The sequence below is a fragment of the Bombus bifarius genome, unplaced genomic scaffold (assembly GCF_011952205.1).
Source record: "Bombus bifarius isolate JDL3187 unplaced genomic scaffold, Bbif_JDL3187 scf7180000007992, whole genome shotgun sequence".
Classification (NCBI taxonomy): domain Eukaryota; kingdom Metazoa; phylum Arthropoda; class Insecta; order Hymenoptera; family Apidae; genus Bombus; species Bombus bifarius.
In genome coordinates, this window is record NW_022884373.1 from 3,698,698 (window position 1) to 3,716,213 (window position 17,516).

Here is a 17,516-nt window from a genome sequence, read left to right on the forward strand (position 1 = left end):
CTTCGAGTTTCCATCGTGTTAATACGAAGTCTTACGTATGATACACGCTGTACATCATCAGTGAAATTCGGTAGTTACCGTATGATGTACATGATGAATCTTTAATTACGAATGTATTCAGAAAGCGTTAACTAAAATTATTGCTGTAGGTACAAAAGTTTATACGACAGTCGACATTCTTTATTCTCCCTTGAATTCTGGTGTTATTTTTATGGAAGAAAAATTACCGATTTTTAAGAGGATATACATAAGAAGGAACAATTCAGCTACTCCTCTTCCTTATTTTCTTTTAATGTTTCAAGTGCGGCGAATATATACTCGGCACTCGAAGTAATTGAAATCGATTCCTGCAAGGGGCACAGAGTGAACATGTTACGCACAATGCCCGTCAGCGGAACCGTGGGGATTTCAAGAGGCGAACGCAACGAAATCCGCGGGCTAAATTTATTGCCACACCGGGTTTTAACGGGCTGCAACCATTGACCCTTTGCGGTCCCTTGCCAGGCCACCGGTTGGTTGCACTGTAAATAAAAGCCAGTCCGGTGGCTGGTGCCGCGTGTACCGTAAAACAGGGTTACTAAAGTCGTATGCAACTTTGGCGTGCACACGCGCGTGTGTCTTCGTTTCCGTCGCACCGCGTTGCGTCGTATCTTTTAAAGCTCCCATTTGGCCCGTGTACCGTTTGCGACCGGATCGTTTCGTGAATCGTGCCCGCTAATTGGATTCGCTTAAAACGATCCCCTGTGCTACGGCTCATTAATCTCAGATATCGTTGATATTGCGAGAGGAGAGGATTAATGCGAGTTAAGCAGATAAAACATGGAATGGTTTAAGTGATTTTTTTGTAAAGAACGAAACAGTTAAAGTGTAGTATCGATGTTGTAGATTACCTTCCAAAGTAATTATACCGATATCGAACGAGTTGGGCAACAGACAGGACCTTTAACTTTCCTTATTCTTCTGTTTTTTCCAATTACTATCGCCTTTTTAATTAAAAAATAACGGAACACGATACGAAATTCATAATTTGTAACAAAGATAAGAAAAATATATTTCACAGATATTTGAAAACAAATCTGTGAAATGAAACGAGCAAAATGACTCGTACGTCTATTAAAATGAAACGAAGAAGAAATGGGAAAAACTAGCTTCCATTCGGTACACATATCTGTATCGTCTACTTTTCATATTTTACGAGCGGAACAGGCTGGCAGGACATCGTGGCACGCCATTTGGATTCGATCCGACAATATCATCCCCGATCCCATTTATCATGAACCGTCGAGGCACCGCTGGTAGTTTTGCAAGCGAACGGTTCGATAAATTTCAACGCGGCCTCCGATTGCCACGGGAAATAGGGTCACGATCGCTAATGGCCGTATCGGAGATCACTTATTTCCAATCCGATGTTGACAGAAAAGTCGATACCTGTGAATGGAATACAGATTTAAGGGCGGAGCTGCGGCCACAAGCGAACGACCGCTCGTCTACGCGTTCTAATTAGCGTATTTCAACTCGAAATTTCCCGGCGAGCTGCGTGCCTCTGATAATCAGCAATCGTGATGTCCGTGCCTCGCGATATGCATCGAGATTTCGCGACGCACGTGACGAGGGTGTGTATTAGACGCGGTTACTATCATTTCAAATAAGAACCATTTGAGAATTTGCTCAAGTAGATTATGGTCCTATTATGATTAAGAGACGCGAAAGTAGCGAGAATCTAATTTTTTAGCGATCTAACGATGTGTTAATAATAGCGAAAGAATTTTACAGTTGATGATAAAGCTGTCGTCGAATAATACGTCGTCAACGATAAAATCTCATCCGAGAATGCAGTTTTCTATTCTAAAAATCCACAAAGTCCAACTAATTCAATATTATACGCAACACAAAAAAGTTTACTTCTCTAACGTTAGTATTTTTCTGTTGCAATAAAATTTGAAGGAAGACGCCGTCAGCCATCTGTATACCACAAAAAGAAGGAGCTAAATGGAACACGGAAACGAACAGTGGAATGCAAGCTTCCGTCACAGCTCGTAACAGCGGTCTCAATCTATCGCCGGATGTTTTCACAAGAACCCATGTCCCCGTCATTTCCGATCAGGCAATCGAACCATCGCCGCCTATAATATCACTCGATTCCCCGTGGATCGTTTCGCTGTTTGTCGTAATTGACGACCATGCCACTATGTGTCCCACGAGAATTCCAACGATACGTGACGAACTTCTCTTCATTCGTGTCGCGCGTCCACCCTTTCCTCGTCACGCGCTTCAACCTTGTTTACCTTCGTGATAGGTTAATCGGTGGGTTTCAGGCTTAACAATGGTGCACAGCGAATCGAGGTTTCTTTTCTTCGTAGAACCTATTGTTAATTAATTAGCCACTGTCACTTGCTACGTAGCTACCTACTTTTCTTGCGATATATCTAGATGCATACATTTATATGGCGGTATATAGCGAGTAAATTGTGGCAATTAATATTGTAACCTAAAATGAAATTTCAGATTTCAACTTTAGCGACGTAGCATTTAGAAAATATAGGAAGCTCTTGAAATTCAGCTTGTCAGTATTTGTGCAGGAATAAAAACTATAATTAATGAAAGAGCATCGCGCTGTATTTTCTGCACGTCATCGCCGCATCATTCATATTACGAGCTGTACAAAAAACACGAGACCTAGATTTTGTTACATTCAATTATCATATTTATTGTAACCGTATAATCTATTTCATAATGAATTAAGTGGATTTTATAATCCAATGCATCGTATTTCCAGCGCGTCAAGCCCAATATACACGTTGAACATCTTTTATTCTAAAGTAGAGATTACTAATTAGTGATACACCACACTGATATATGTTAAAAAAGTTACCTCTTTTTCTCGTAATTGAGACGTATCGAATAAATCGCGATAACTAATATCTCCGTGCATTTCAAAATTCTAATTTTTGGGTCAACGAAGTAGAAACTACATATAACGTAAACAAGTTTTCAATTTGAAACCGTCTTTCAAAGATTACCAGCCAACTGGATACACCAGCACAACAAGTGCTTTATCATGTTCGTCGATACAATTCCAGGCGTTTTTCACGCGCTGTCGGTCGTTCCTCGAAGGCTAATTAGCCGGACCACGTTAACGACCGAACGCTAATCAAGACGCGAGAAAGCGCCCGTGCGAATTAGCCGCGTTAAACGACCTACGTTTCGCGAATTCGCGTTCGATCTGCCGATTTTGGGTCAAATACTACAAGTATTATCTCTGAGATATAGAGGACAAATCTTTTGTGGTCCAGCGACCGTGACGATGAAATGGTTTAACGGCCTCTTCCGAACCGCAACAGAAATAATATAATAAGTAGAAGAGAGAAAGGGGTCGATGGAAACGTAGAGAGAATCTTTCGCGAACTCATACTACCCATTATGTGTCTCCATTTCAATCAGAGTAACAAATAAGCTGTGGACGTTTATGTAAATTAATATATCTATGAACTAGGTATGTACATCTGCTAAATGAACGGTAGAGTCGTGTATCGTTAAAGTAACGATAAAGTTTCAAAATATTTTATACAACACATAGGTACGATACAAAGATAACAATTTTCTATGGTAAGTGCCCAAATAATTTCGTGAGTCAATACACATTAAACGATGAAGATGCAACAATATAATTTATATAAAATAATTTATATATTGTCGTGTTAATTTGTTCCGTATCGTCTGGCAAAGAACGAAGCTTGAAACTAGAGCGAAATGGTTAATGGTTGGCTGATCAGTAGCGCTCGATTCGAGAACAAAGTCGACCGTATTGTGGTCGACCTGGCTGCTGGTTCCCGGATGAAATTAACACCTGCGACTTTCGATGATAGCGAACTCGGATCGCTCGAGCGCGATATCCAAGGCAAGCGGTGCGATTTAATCGGGACACCTGGATGGATCGTCCGTTCGTTTTCGCTTCTATCGATACCGTACCAAACGATACCAAACGGAACGATATCACCGGTCTTTCTCTATCGCGTAGAACAAAAGGATTTCTCAGTGACTAGGTGAAATCCTGCCAGGATAGTATCACGAGCCAGATCGATATCATACCTTGAATTCATAGTATATCGTATGGATTCACGAAACTCTTTCTCCAAGTTATTGTCTTTGGATCGGCATATAGTAAAGATGTTTGACCTATAGTAATTCTACCTGGCCTAATTATGGACAAAATTCTATAACAAATTAGATGGAGAATGAAATAACAGTTTTTTCACTATATACTATGATTTCAATTTATAGGAAGAGAAAAATAAAGAAATAAGTCCTGTTTGATTTATTGATTTATTTAACGATTGTCTATTTCATTTTAAACATTTCGTCGCTTATATGCGAATATTTCAGTTTGTAAAAGAATAAAAAAATAATTCTCGTTTTCCTCTCCGTCTGATTCTGGTTAAATTACTTACGATATCGTAATATGTACAAGCCATTTATAAGTGTACGACGCTACTAAATTAACTAAACTTCCAACAATACGTTTCACGAAATGTAACACCGGTAACGAGAGAAACGCGGATAACCGTTTCATTTTCACTTCGTCGTCGCTATGCTTTCGAAGTTCTGTTCTCCATCTGCCTTGAGTGGAACAAAAGGATTTCTCGGTGAAACGTAGCGAAGGGGATCGATCGATATCTACATAGCTTGGAAACCTCATAACGCCACATGACTTTACAGTTCTAGACTGGCACGCGTTCTCCAGATATACCTGCTTGTCCTTTAACCTGTGGCTACAAAAACCGTATCCTCGTTCTCGTACCTAATTCGTTTAACGGTGATTCTACTGAATTTTATTCGAAGTGAAAGTGGAAGCTCGCTGTGAAAACTCGGTCGACCAGATAACCCGTGGGACATAGTCGTTAGACAATCAGAAAATAGGGTATCTCTGTTAGCGAAGAAACTCGTGACGAATCGATATAAATCTCCATAGATAGAATCGTTCTCATTCGGGATGCAACGATTGCACTCCGTGCTTTCGAGGAGCAAAGTCATCGTAAGCAATGAAACGACAAGTAGGCGACTGGAACGAGATGAAAGACTGTCTAACCCACTTAAAGAAACACAGACCAGGCAAGAAACGGACGAAAATAAACATCGCACGCGCGTAAAATCGTCATTCGACTCTGTTCCAGCTACTGATTAAATGTCTACAGCGATTACGACAATGACCGAGGTTCGTTCCATCGAACGAGACGCAAGAAGGAGAATCGTAAGTGCAGCTCGAAGTGGGTCGATTCGATTTTCAGAAGGAGCGCGGCCACTTGGTCGTGTGGCACTTTCACTGATTAGCTCTACGCTACTGTTCAAACGCATCGTCCTACCGTCTTCGAGCCATCTGGTCAGCCAGATGATGGCTTTTACAGTTAATCACGGTAACACCGACACTTTCTCGGTGAGATATTTTTGGATTCCACTTGAATATTCGTTATTTTTATATTTTATCAATTCATTGGCACACGTAATGCGTGCTGCCAAAACGGTCTGACACATCGTAGCTATTTCTTATTAATTCGATTCTTACAGTGGCTAGAAAAAGTATTTGCACATATTCTTGGTTTCCAACGAAGCGTTCTTTCGTCAGATATCTCGATCTATTCTTCCATTGCCAGACAATTCTTTACGTTTGAGAAAAAACCTAATTGATTTTTCGTTCGAATCTTACGCGTAAAATTTAAAATATTCAAAGTCGTCTCAGTCCTTTGAAATAAAAGTGAGATTGAGATATGAAAATTCGAGAAATACAGCTAGGCAGAAGACGGAGAAGATGTCTGAAATGGAAGTGTTATTTATTCAAGGAAGATCCAGTTGAATCACGAATTACGAGAATAGAGTAGGGCAACGACTCGTTTCCAGATAATGGATTGCTTGTTTTTGACGCGTGTTTCTTTGTTTCGCGATGGAGATACCTTATTATATAGTCTCGGCTATTTGAAACGACTTAAAAAAACTAGTCTAGACGAGTTCTTCTCTCGTCTAGGTTGGTTCAAGACACGTCAAAGATTTTACGTCAACGAATTAGATACGCTATGATACATATATCAATAATGATAGGGTAAACTACGCAAGATCAGACTAGCTTGCAAGAAAGAGGAGATTCTGATAAGTTTTACGAAAATAATCCTACGATCCCGTCATCGTAAGGACAATATTCGCGAGTTCTCTCAATTTCGCTTCTCTCTTCGACAGCTCTTTCAACGAATTGCTTTCTAACGACGTTGGCCAATTTCGATACGCATGCTTTCGTGTCGAATCGAGTCGAATGCATCTTTACAGCCAAACGATTTCTAACTCGACTTTAAACTCAAATATACCGACTATGTTTTCCCTTGACAATCGTTTGTTCGATTTTCTAACGACGCGGTGTCACGTCGTCAACTCTTTCGAATTGAATCGAATGAAACGATAGAAACAGGTGTCCACACATGTACACATGGTTTCTGTTCCACGAGACACGAGAGCACGATGTTCCGACGCCGGCTGGGAGAAAGTAAAAGGCACAATAGATATTCATTGTACGCGTTAGAAGGCGGCGGGTTACACGATCTCGCGCGATTTATTGCCCTGTACCACGGCGTTTTTCCGTTCCGACCTTCTCCATCCTCGTTCCTTCGCCATTTAGAACGATGAACGTTGCAACAGCATTGAAATTTAACAACTAATATAATAAAAAATATTTGTACGGTGAATCCAAGGAACAGAAAATTATGTTCATCGGCGTCATTCGTGATTCATAAATGAAACTCGAATGATATATCTAATGAATATTCATAGATGTCACATTTCACATCTTTTATAGAAAATCAATTTTAAGATTTAATATATGTATCATCAATCAATTTCACATTAAAGCTATCTTTTCATTTGAGTTTGAGGATAAATATATGCTACGATCATGAACATTGAAAAAGTACCGATAAAAAATGTTTCATAGAAAATAGCCGTAAGAAGTCTATGAATTAATAAATCATTAGTTTTTGAAACATTGAATTATCTTTTTTAACCCGCTTAAAGAGCTACTGAATTTCATCTATGGATCAAGGTACATATAACGATGAACCATGTCTACGTCATTCAGAGTCATATGAAATTTTATTGTCACACGAATCACCATCGAAGTAATTTATTGGTACCGTATGTCTTCCGAGGACGTCGCTTTATAGACTCCTGATTACTTCCGGTGATACATTCGTTCGCGAGCGACTAGTCCGCGTCGATTACGCGGCTCGATTTTATCGTGATATATTTATTTGCGTTTCCGATCTGTTCGCGAACCGGTTTGTCCAACAATGTACAACGAGAATACTACCACGTAGCCAGCTGACGATTTATATAATAAAACCGATCGATCTGAATGAATCACGGACTCTATTTTTGTTTTCCATCTTGATTTATGCTGTATATTGACGGAGTGGTTTTTAGAAAATTTATGGAGATGGATAAGTGGTTTGAAAAACAAAACTGACGTTAATCACATTATGGTAGTCGATTTATATTCGATAGATCACAATTATCTAAACACTAGAATATCCATTTATTTATTTACTTATCTACTAAATCACGGGCTCTAGCTCGATGGTACAAAGAAGAAGAGGAGCTACAACAATGAATAATGGCTGTACAATAAAGAAAACAAAAAAAAAAGATATAAATATATAAAAAAGAAGACGGTCAAAGGAAGTTAAATTATGATAACACGTCAGAAATGAAATAATTGCAATTTTCATTGCATTGCTGCGTCGTCTGAACATATAATAAGATCCAGAGAACAGATAGATTTGTTCGGAGATACTACTCGAATAGTTGCATAATTTAGTGACGGGGTCACTAGATCTAAGATCACTCGAAAAGAAGTTAATCCGGAAAACCAAAAAAGCATTAAAGCTAACATCAAACTTACAAAGTCCAAGTAACACATTTTAAGTAAATCAAAAATTTCAAAAAAAAAAAAAAGAAAAAATTTTCCAACTAGAATCCTAATTCGAATCCTTAATATAGAAATCAAAGTCGAAGACTCTATCAGAGTTACTAACTCAATGAAAACATCTGTGTTCGAAGAACAGGCAAGCTAATTATGCACGATCTGTCCGATTTCCATTAGCGAGGGCTTCACGAGGCTCGTCAGACCTTCATTTTTGTTATTCGGAAGGCGTGACTGATTCACAGGAATTAAGTCACTTTCGTTTTAACCTGCCTGAGAGGAATACCAACGATAAAGTGGTAATTCGTGTTATAACAGCCACCCTACTTGGGTTCGTGTTAAACACGTCGCAGAAAATTGCTGGGAATTCACGAACCTGACGCACGATATTTCTTCGTTTCTCAACAAGAGTGGTCGGATTCGGCAGCCAAGTAGGTCGTACGTCTGCTTTTAGAAGTATCCTCTAAGAACGCTGCTAATAAACGTTCTAATTGCGCGATCGTTAATGTATTTCGTGAAAAAAAAATTTACGAGCTTCGTGGTTCGCGTTTATTATTTTTTCTCACGATTTCTATCCGCAGTCGAAGAGGATTGAAATGTACAGAGAGATGCTGTATGGAAGAAACAGTATTATTCCGGCGGGAATTCGATAAACTCGCCAACCAGAATTTTTTTCAGATTCACGAAGTCAATGAGCACGAAAGCTAGCCGGAGCAGCTGTCGGTTCGAGGAAAATTTTCCTAGTAAAAGATCGGTAACCTAGTTCGCGACATTCCGCGATGTCTCCGTGTTATTATGCGTTCCTCGCGGAATGTTTTTGCCCACGCAAGAAAGTATCTACATAAGAAACAGTGATCGACAGATGTTCCAACGAGCTTCGTAAAAACGAAGAATCTCCAACCTGGATTACAATCGCGTTTCGTGTCTGTTAGTCACCGCAAGTTTCTTGTGAAAAACTTTCGTGTATATTAAATATCAACATAGAAAAGAAAATTCTGAGAACAAGCTGAAACGTTATGTCGAGTGTCGGAACATGACGCAGAAAATTACAAAATATTAGGTCATTCTCTAAGTAATATCATTTACGTGTAATTTGTACAAGATATGTAATTTCAAAACTTTAAAAAATGAAGTTCACCGTGTATGAAGATCAAAGGAGGAAAACAGTGTGTAAATAAATATTTGTCAATTTTAACGTCGCTTTGTAATCGAACAGAAGATTTTCATGCGACACGATGAAAAATGAAAATAACCTGTTAAGCCTAAAGATGTTACTTTTTCAAGAATACTTGATAAGTTAACGGAGTTTTGTGGAAACAAAGATACGATTACTAAGACACCTAGTATTTTTAACATCTCTATAAATATTACAAGAATTTTCAAAGGGATAATATACACGTGTCTAACTTCAAAATCAAATACAAGGAATAATCTTACTCGTGGTAAAGTCCAGTTAAGATCAAATAGAAGACAATGTTACGGAATGGTCGTCTAAAAAAATAAAAAAAAAGCCGAACTCACCGATTTGAAGCAGCTCTCACGTTCTGCGAAGCGGAGCATTCACCCTTTCTTCATTCTTCATCCATTCCTCTGGATCCAGGATCCTCGACAAAAACCTCTGGTCCCCGCGAGAACCCAGACACTGGATCTTCTTTGATCACGATCACATGTGCCACTGAACTCCGAGGAACCACCCCGTGTGTCTGTTCTTCTGGTCGAAAGGTGAAATCCAGTCGAATCCAGTCTGACTGGATGACTGGACGCCTCTTGGATGATTCACCTGTTGACTTTTCCACGGAAATCGATTCACCGTCTACGATCTCGAAGAAGAGAAGAAGAAAGAGAGAGAGAGATAGAGAGAGAGAGAGAGAGAGAGAGAGAGAGAAAAAGAGAAAGAGAAATTGAGACACGTTTCGACTACTGTTCCTAAACGACGTTCAATTAGTATCGGATCGATCACGATCGATCGTTCCCTTCGTGTAACTCCGAACGGTCGATCATCCACGATCGCAGTCACGTTTCACGGCTAGATCCTCGGGTTGAATGGGAGCTCGATCGATATCAGACTCCGTTGATCGGTCGGTTGATCGCGATCCACGGAGGCAGAGACCACGTCGGGCTCCACGTGCACGCGGTTCGACTACCGGTCGGGCTTTGAGGATCGGCTGATTGCGTCCAGCGTGGACGAGGAACTCGTGGTAGAGAGTAGGGAGCCGCGTGCCTGCAGAAACCACGTGCCGTCTCCCGCCAGGAATACCGGCTTTGATTTCCAATCTCGCTCGTGTCTTTTAATAAGAGGCTATTATCGAATCAAATATTTCGAACTCCATTGTCTTCGTGTCTTCTTCGTAAAAATAACTTTAATAAATCAAATTTCTAAAAATGTGTCCAATCTTGCCTTGGTGTCTGATTTAACGAACCAACGTTACTAAATCAAATTCTCGAAACTCTATTGTCTCCGTTAGAACAATGTTCGCATGTGTGGTTACGACATGTCTGGAACAAGGTTGAGAGCGATTGTCGTAGTTAGACAATGGTTTAAAATGGTCTATCAAGATATGGTGAATCGGAATAAATTATGAAAATCGTTACAGGCACGAGTGACACGTGCGATCAACACGGCACGGCGCGCGAACCAACACTACGAGCGACGCCGACCCGAGGTTTAACAATCGCATCGACACCGATGTCGCATCGAGGACAGACGAAACGAAACGTAAACAGCCGATAGCGGCACAAGCTTGAACGATCGAAAGGAAAATCCGTCGCGGTTAATTTCTTCGACTAGGAAAACAATGCGTGATTGGAGTTATTCGTGCGACCTGTTTCGACGATTCGACCGAACGTAACGATAAGGGAGGACGAAAGGTTAGTTTATCGAAGTACACGGTTGTTCGAAATACCTTTTGGACATATCGAACGGGGAGAACAGGGACAAAGAATGGAGGAAGAGAGAGGCGGAGAAAGGGTGAGGCAGGGAGGCCGTTATACGACGCAAAGAGAAGATCGTAGATATATTTACGTATGTAAGGTATACGTATATGTACGTAACTGCCTACCAGTACGGTCCCTCTCGCCTTTGGGCGAAGTGGGTCGACCTCTTGGAGAACAGTCGAGGCCGACGGCCTCCTCTCGCGCTACCTGTCTCGTCCGAACGTCTAGTCCTGTGTCTCCTCCCTCTGTGGACATCGCTGCGAGCCATCGTTAGAAGGATCGTCTCGATACTCACGTCCCTAGGATATTACCTTGCCTGTGAGATTGTATAAGATTGGTTAAATGAGAATGGAATTCGATGGTATCTATAGTGACTCACGAAAGTATTTGAACATTTGCCGTAATAAATTATGTTCACATTGTTGTATATGTTATGTAAAATATTTGGAAATTTCATTAGCACTGTAATGACACACGGCTGTCAAGGTTGTATGGATCAAATTTGAAAGCAATTTGAAGATTATAGAAATTACAAGATGTTTATTTCAAGTACGTTTTATAAAAATTAGTAAACAGCATAAATATAGGAATTGCAGGATATCGCAAATATATATTTAACAAAAATTAATACACAGGATGGCTGATCTTAAGTATACAGTAAGCGTTGCATATAGTTCCACTGAATATCCAGGTTTATTAATATAATATGATTATTAGCCTAAAACCTAGTCCCATTAGGTAGACTATTATTATAGTAAGATCGTTCGACATAACTGTTGTAATTCATGACATTACTGGTGTAGTCGTTCTTATTGTGAAATCGAGTGAGGTAAAAGGAACATGAAGCGTGCGAGCACGATGATAGCAAGCCAAGAGAAGAAGATGGAAAGGATAGGAAAACGAAACCTCGCCTCTCCGCAGCCAAGGATCATTAATATTCCCGCATCGGCTGATTTCTACGGGAAGTTTTCGAATTGAAATATCGCCACGGCTTTAGACACAACCGAAACGCGGTCTACGCCTCTCGACGCCACTCTCACCAGTTTTTGAAGTTTTCGCTCTAATTCGCTGGCCTAACGAGTACCGTCTTCTGCGAACCGGCAAGAAAAATTTGCTGCGCAACCACGTCCCCGTTTAATTGTTCCTCCAATTGACTAACTAATTCGTTTCTTTCATTCTATTTCGAATTCTATATCGTTGCATCAATTGTTTTTCCCTACAAGAAGAAAGAAGAAAAGGGTTTAAATAAAGTGTATTTACGTATTGAAAATTAAATGGTAGTCCATATATAATAGAGTTCATCAATTTCTGCTTACTATCTATTTTTCTTTCGTACGATAGAAGCTCATGTTCAAATTAGTAATTTCGATTGGCAAAGATTCTATTAAATCGGGTAAAATCAACTGAAATTTCGTTCCAACAAATGCAGTTTAGATAAATGGAGTTGTACTGTATTTTTGAACGACAGTGTAGACGAGTACCTTCTATTTGCTTATTCCGTGAATACGGAATTGTAGGAGCATCTACGGTTCGCTTGTAGCTTCGAGATAATAGCATTTGAATATTTACTTTCCCCGAAATTGCTCGTTCAACTCGAGCAACTTAATTACATCGCAACGTCATGGCCGGAATATCGCCACTTATTTATGAATATTATTATGAAAGCACAAACGCTCGAGTTTCCTTTCTCAACAACTTCGTATCGTTTATATTTGCATTCTGAAACCACTCCTACAGAATTTCGATCGTTATCAGCTAGATATATATACTTAGATGTACCTGGTGAAAGATCTTTGGTAGAATAGAAACACCTTACGTGGAAATAAGACACTGTGTCGCTGCTTTTCAATCTAAAAAAACAATTCCACCTGTCAATCCTAAAAAAATGAAAAATATTGCAAGTTTCGAGTGACTCTAATAAGACGATCGGGCATCTGGATTTCTGATAGAACAGTAGAGAGAACGGTGAGAAGAAAAGTAAGACAGGTAAATCGTTGACAGTCATAGAAACAATGAAGAAAGAATCGCTTTCACGATAAATGGAGAAACAGATGTGGCGTTAAGGACATTCGTTGGGAGATAATGCATCGTGTGTATCGAGTGCAGCCGGACGCTCTCCGACGCGAAATGCATTTCCTTTCTCGGCTCGTAACTGGTGCGTACGCGGAAATAATGGCCAATTCTGCATACGCGTTCACCATATTGTTACAGAAGGTTCCTCGTTGATTATCTGGCACAGGAGAAACTTTTTAGTTTCGATATCCCATGAGGATTAACGCCGTGCGCAGTCGACGACGTGTAGATAATTGCCGACAAACAGAGCCACTCTTCCAATTAGCCCGGAGGAATTAACACGTTTCACGCTGGGCATATTTAAAGCTATCGTTTCATCGTATTTACTAGAAAATAATTACTATTGTCACGAGGTTAACAAGGCAAAATTGTATTTTCGCGAATAGCTTCTAATACACGGTGTCTTAGTGATCATAACACAATCGGCAAGGGAGTGACTGTACGTAAAAGAGTAAATCGAAAATATAGGGACAAATGACATTTTTAAGACGATCGAGTTTGAAAATTTGTCAAGTGGATATATTCGAACTTGGTTAATTTTGCACTGGACAGAAGCGAATATACCAAACAAATGTTCGAATTGAATTTTCTAGATACGAAGCGCCGCGCCGTATAAAAAACTTTTATTTTATATTTTCCATCTATTTTTTCACGAATAATTAGCAATTTACCGATTGTACCGTGATGATTGGAACACCCTGTATAACGAACTATTCGTCAGCGAACAGCTGGGTTCGTTATCGTTTCGGTTTTTCGTCGCGATGATTAACAACGCGAAGATTTCATGGATTTCTCATAGCGTCCACATGCCGGGTCCGATCTAATCACGGAAAAATACCGCGACGTTTCTGCACGCTGATAACTCGACGACCTGGTGAAAATTGCCGCGTTAATTAAGCCGCTGCTTTGTATTAAATGCGTCCACTAATTGCGAACGCGTGAGCCAAGATATATTGCGATGAGCTAGATACCGAAGAGAGAGAAAAATAGAGAGATAGAAGGAAACGTTTATAGGAGGCTCGCGAGTCCTGGCCGCGTATAAAAATCCGGCGATTCAGAGTGGAAATGTCAGGTAAACGCCTGATGAAACCGAGACTCTTTTTCCTTCAGGTGGTAAATGGGTAATTGACACGATTAATTAACCCCTTTTCCGTGCTATGCTCTCTGTTCCGCATTGTCGTTTCAACTGTCTCGACTCCTAACCTTTCCAGCAAGTTTCACTTGTAATCTCCTATTATTATCTGACCGTAATAGAAACCTGACGTGACTTAGACATCGATATCCCTCAAACTCGTTCAGTTTACAGTTCTAGACTGTTCGACGTGACAATTCCCTCGTTTCTGTTGATGTGACGCGAACCGCCTGACCTATGTAAGCTTACACTACGAAATGTGAATAAATATTCTAGGGTAATGAGTACTTTTATCGTGTAATACAAGTGGAACACCTTATCGTACAGGTTGGCTAATATATCATATAGAAGAGAAATAAATTTCTTAATTACGTTACCGATATGGTACCATTTCTTTGGCTAATGGGAAGACACCAAGATACGTTGCAAAGCTCGAGGAGATCGAGACACGCGGTTGAGATGCATTTTCTTTTCACGGTACACTTGCGTCGCGTATATCGCGGCCGCTGTTGATTCCATTGTTTCCACTCGGACAGCGGAGGTCCGACAGGACTACGTTGAAAAAGGAATTTCTCCTCGTTGCTTAACAATCGCTTTCTTTTTTCACTGTGACCCGTTCGACGTTCTTTTTCCCTTCGTCGATATCTCTCTTCGTGACGTTATCGAGTTCAGCTATGTTTATCGGATTAGAGAAGTCTTCCTCGAGGATCAAAAGGAAACTTACGTGGCACTGCTTCGCAAATCGGCTAATTCATAAAACATAATAGCTGTCCCAAGATCTTCGAGCTGAGGTGTAACAGTGCACGTCTAAGACCAATCTGCTTACAATTTTAATTTTCGTTCGGTATCTTTGTTGCAGTATCCTTCGTGATCTTCGATATGAACGCAGCGGTAATTGTATCACGCGAAATCCGGCTTTAACGTTACGGCATAAATCGCGGAGGCAATCTTGGCTTTGCATACATTTAAAATACATGGGGGACCCTCTGCGGGGGACCAGACTCATTTGGAATGCGTGGTGGCCCGGGGATGCACGCAGCCGATTAGCCGAACCGGAATTCGCCACGCCACCGGATGAGATGACTTAGAAACCGTCCTCCTCCTTCCCATTTCGGTCATCGACGTTACACGAATGCTCGAAATTGCTGGCTCGGCTTGGTCTCGTTAATTGCGCCTCGTTATAAGAGTAGCCGCGTAGAAAATAAAAAAGAAAACGGAAGAAAGAATAATGGAGAAGGATACACTTGGTTGTTGCATCGACGACGACACGCGTGTTCGAGTTCGATGGGTTTGCTTACCACGGGGTGGCCCCGAGGTATTCCATCGAGAAAAATGTAGCAAGTTCTTGTTGCCTTGTAACGATGCGTGCTAAGTGAAATTTTAATTAGGACAGCCCTCTTTGGATCTCGTGTAAGGGTTTGCTAATTGCGCGTGTGGGCTCCTTCGGCGATGATACGAGATTCACGACCACCTACGCTGAGAGTTTTAGGTTAGAGTCGCAGACTGACGGAGTGCTTTAGCAATTTATGCTTGAGAAATATAGTTTCAGAAAACGTTTCCACATACTGTTATACGGAAACGAATTTTAACATGTCACTTTTGTGGTGTTGTTTATAGTTTTCGAATTAAATATGCAAAATAAAAAATATATCCCAATACAATTTATATGTGATATCTTCTTCTTTAGTTATATGCTTATATAAAAATACGAATATGCACGAACGTCTATCTAAAGTGCAATAATCATCTCCATGTTAAAGCCGTACATCGCAATTTAGATTACGCTGTTTAGATAATCCTCGAAAATCATTTTATATCTCCATATCCGGTAGAATATTACCGATTCAAGTGAACATTTCATCGCTATCCGGCATCAACTACGTTAACTATGTAAGTACATGTAGCAGAATTTACCGACAGTATGGGATTTAATGGAATCAATATCCGTTCACTGGGAAACTTGGAAACTAGAGTTGAGCTAGATAAAGCCGCAACTTTGAATATTGCTCGTTTCGACGAGCCACAGCCTTGATCGTTTGAGGCACGACAAGGAGGAACACAGGCGAGAATGAAACTGGCACGAGGCATAAATTCGATTCGCTGCGCCGATTCGTGCCGAATTTTCGTGGCGTGTGTGCGCCCCTAATTGACACGGACGGCGATGGCAGGTTTACGACGGTCTAAAGAGGAATTTCCACGGGCGAAACCCGCAGGTTTATTGGACGAGACGCAGTTAAAAGGTCCCCCTTTACGGAACCTGTCACGCACGATTCCGATCTCTGACTCTGTACATTCTTCCCTTTCCCTTCGCGACGAGCACGTTCCTCTTTGTCGCGTTTTCGTTTACCCTGCGGTTGAACCGAGTCTTCGTCCTCTTCCTCCTCGACGGAAGTGGGTCACTTGGACCACGGCCGACCACAGAGACAACGGCTCGTCGTTGAATTGAATTTATTTACGCCACTCCGTTCATTGCGCGTAATTGAGTTCGATATCGATCGAGATGTCCTCTTAGTCCGTGTCCACTTCTTACCTTTTATCCTTTATTCTGTCTTTCAGACTCGTTCGCCTTTGCCGGGCAATTTGGTTCGAGAGTACTCTCTTCGTAGAGGGTTGGTCCGATGGAATATTACAATCTCTAGTCATCCAATCAAGACCACTCGAAATCTACGATATTTTTCACGTTCCTTAGTAAAATTAAGCGGCGTAGACGAATTCTAGTAGCAAGATTTTATTAATTACTAAGATTCAAAGGCTCATCTCGATAATGAATTGAATATATTTGTAGCAGAGTGAAGGCAACTCGTGTAATGACTGTTTTACACCGTGTAAAGTCAGGAATTTTAATTTAATAAGCCGCGCAACGAGCCACGAAACACGCTACATAGAATGAAGAGAGAACCAAAAAGATCGTCGAGAACACACGAATCTCTCTTGGATTTACTATGTTGGTCGTAACACTTCCGTAAATTATACAATAAAATCCGAAGAACGGTGTCATTGGCGGCAGACGGGTCGTTTCGTTTTAGCTTCGTCGTTATAATCCTCTTGGGTCTTAGACGATCGAGTTTACATTTCTCAACAGCGATGCCACTTCGCAAGTGCATTAGGAAATTGTATCCATAATGCTGTCGACATATTCTTAACTAATACATTAACTAATACAATCTTAACTATCTAAAACTTAGATTACTCTTGGTCGTACCGTCGACATAACTGCTGAATTTCTGCTTCTGTACGTTTTAACGAAAATATTTGGCAGGACGAACGAAACTGTAATTATTAACTAAACCGAAGATACTTTAAGATTCAGCGTGAAGCTGGCATAACGCTTTGAGGAGATAGTCGAGCCTGTTGCAGGGTCGACTCTCTCTTCTTAATTATCGACCACGTCTCCAACAGTATTCCCGTTCTCGTCGTGGC

At 40.6% G+C, this 17,516-nt stretch overlaps 1 protein-coding gene across 7 annotated transcripts in view; it reads right to left on the reverse strand.

The window, feature by feature from the left end:
* Positions 1–17,516, reverse strand: part of LOC117205599 (serine proteinase stubble-like) — a 77,071-nt gene that overhangs the window by 46,416 nt on the left and 13,139 nt on the right. For 2 of the 7 annotated variants that reach the window (XM_033444190.1, XM_033444183.1), the window contains exons 2-3: positions 11,017–11,207; positions 9,479–9,777 (exon numbers count right to left, since the gene is read on the reverse strand). The gene's annotated coding sequence lies outside the window, so the exon portion shown is untranslated. The other 5 variants (XM_033444187.1, XM_033444188.1, XM_033444184.1 and 2 more) reach the window with 5 other exon arrangements.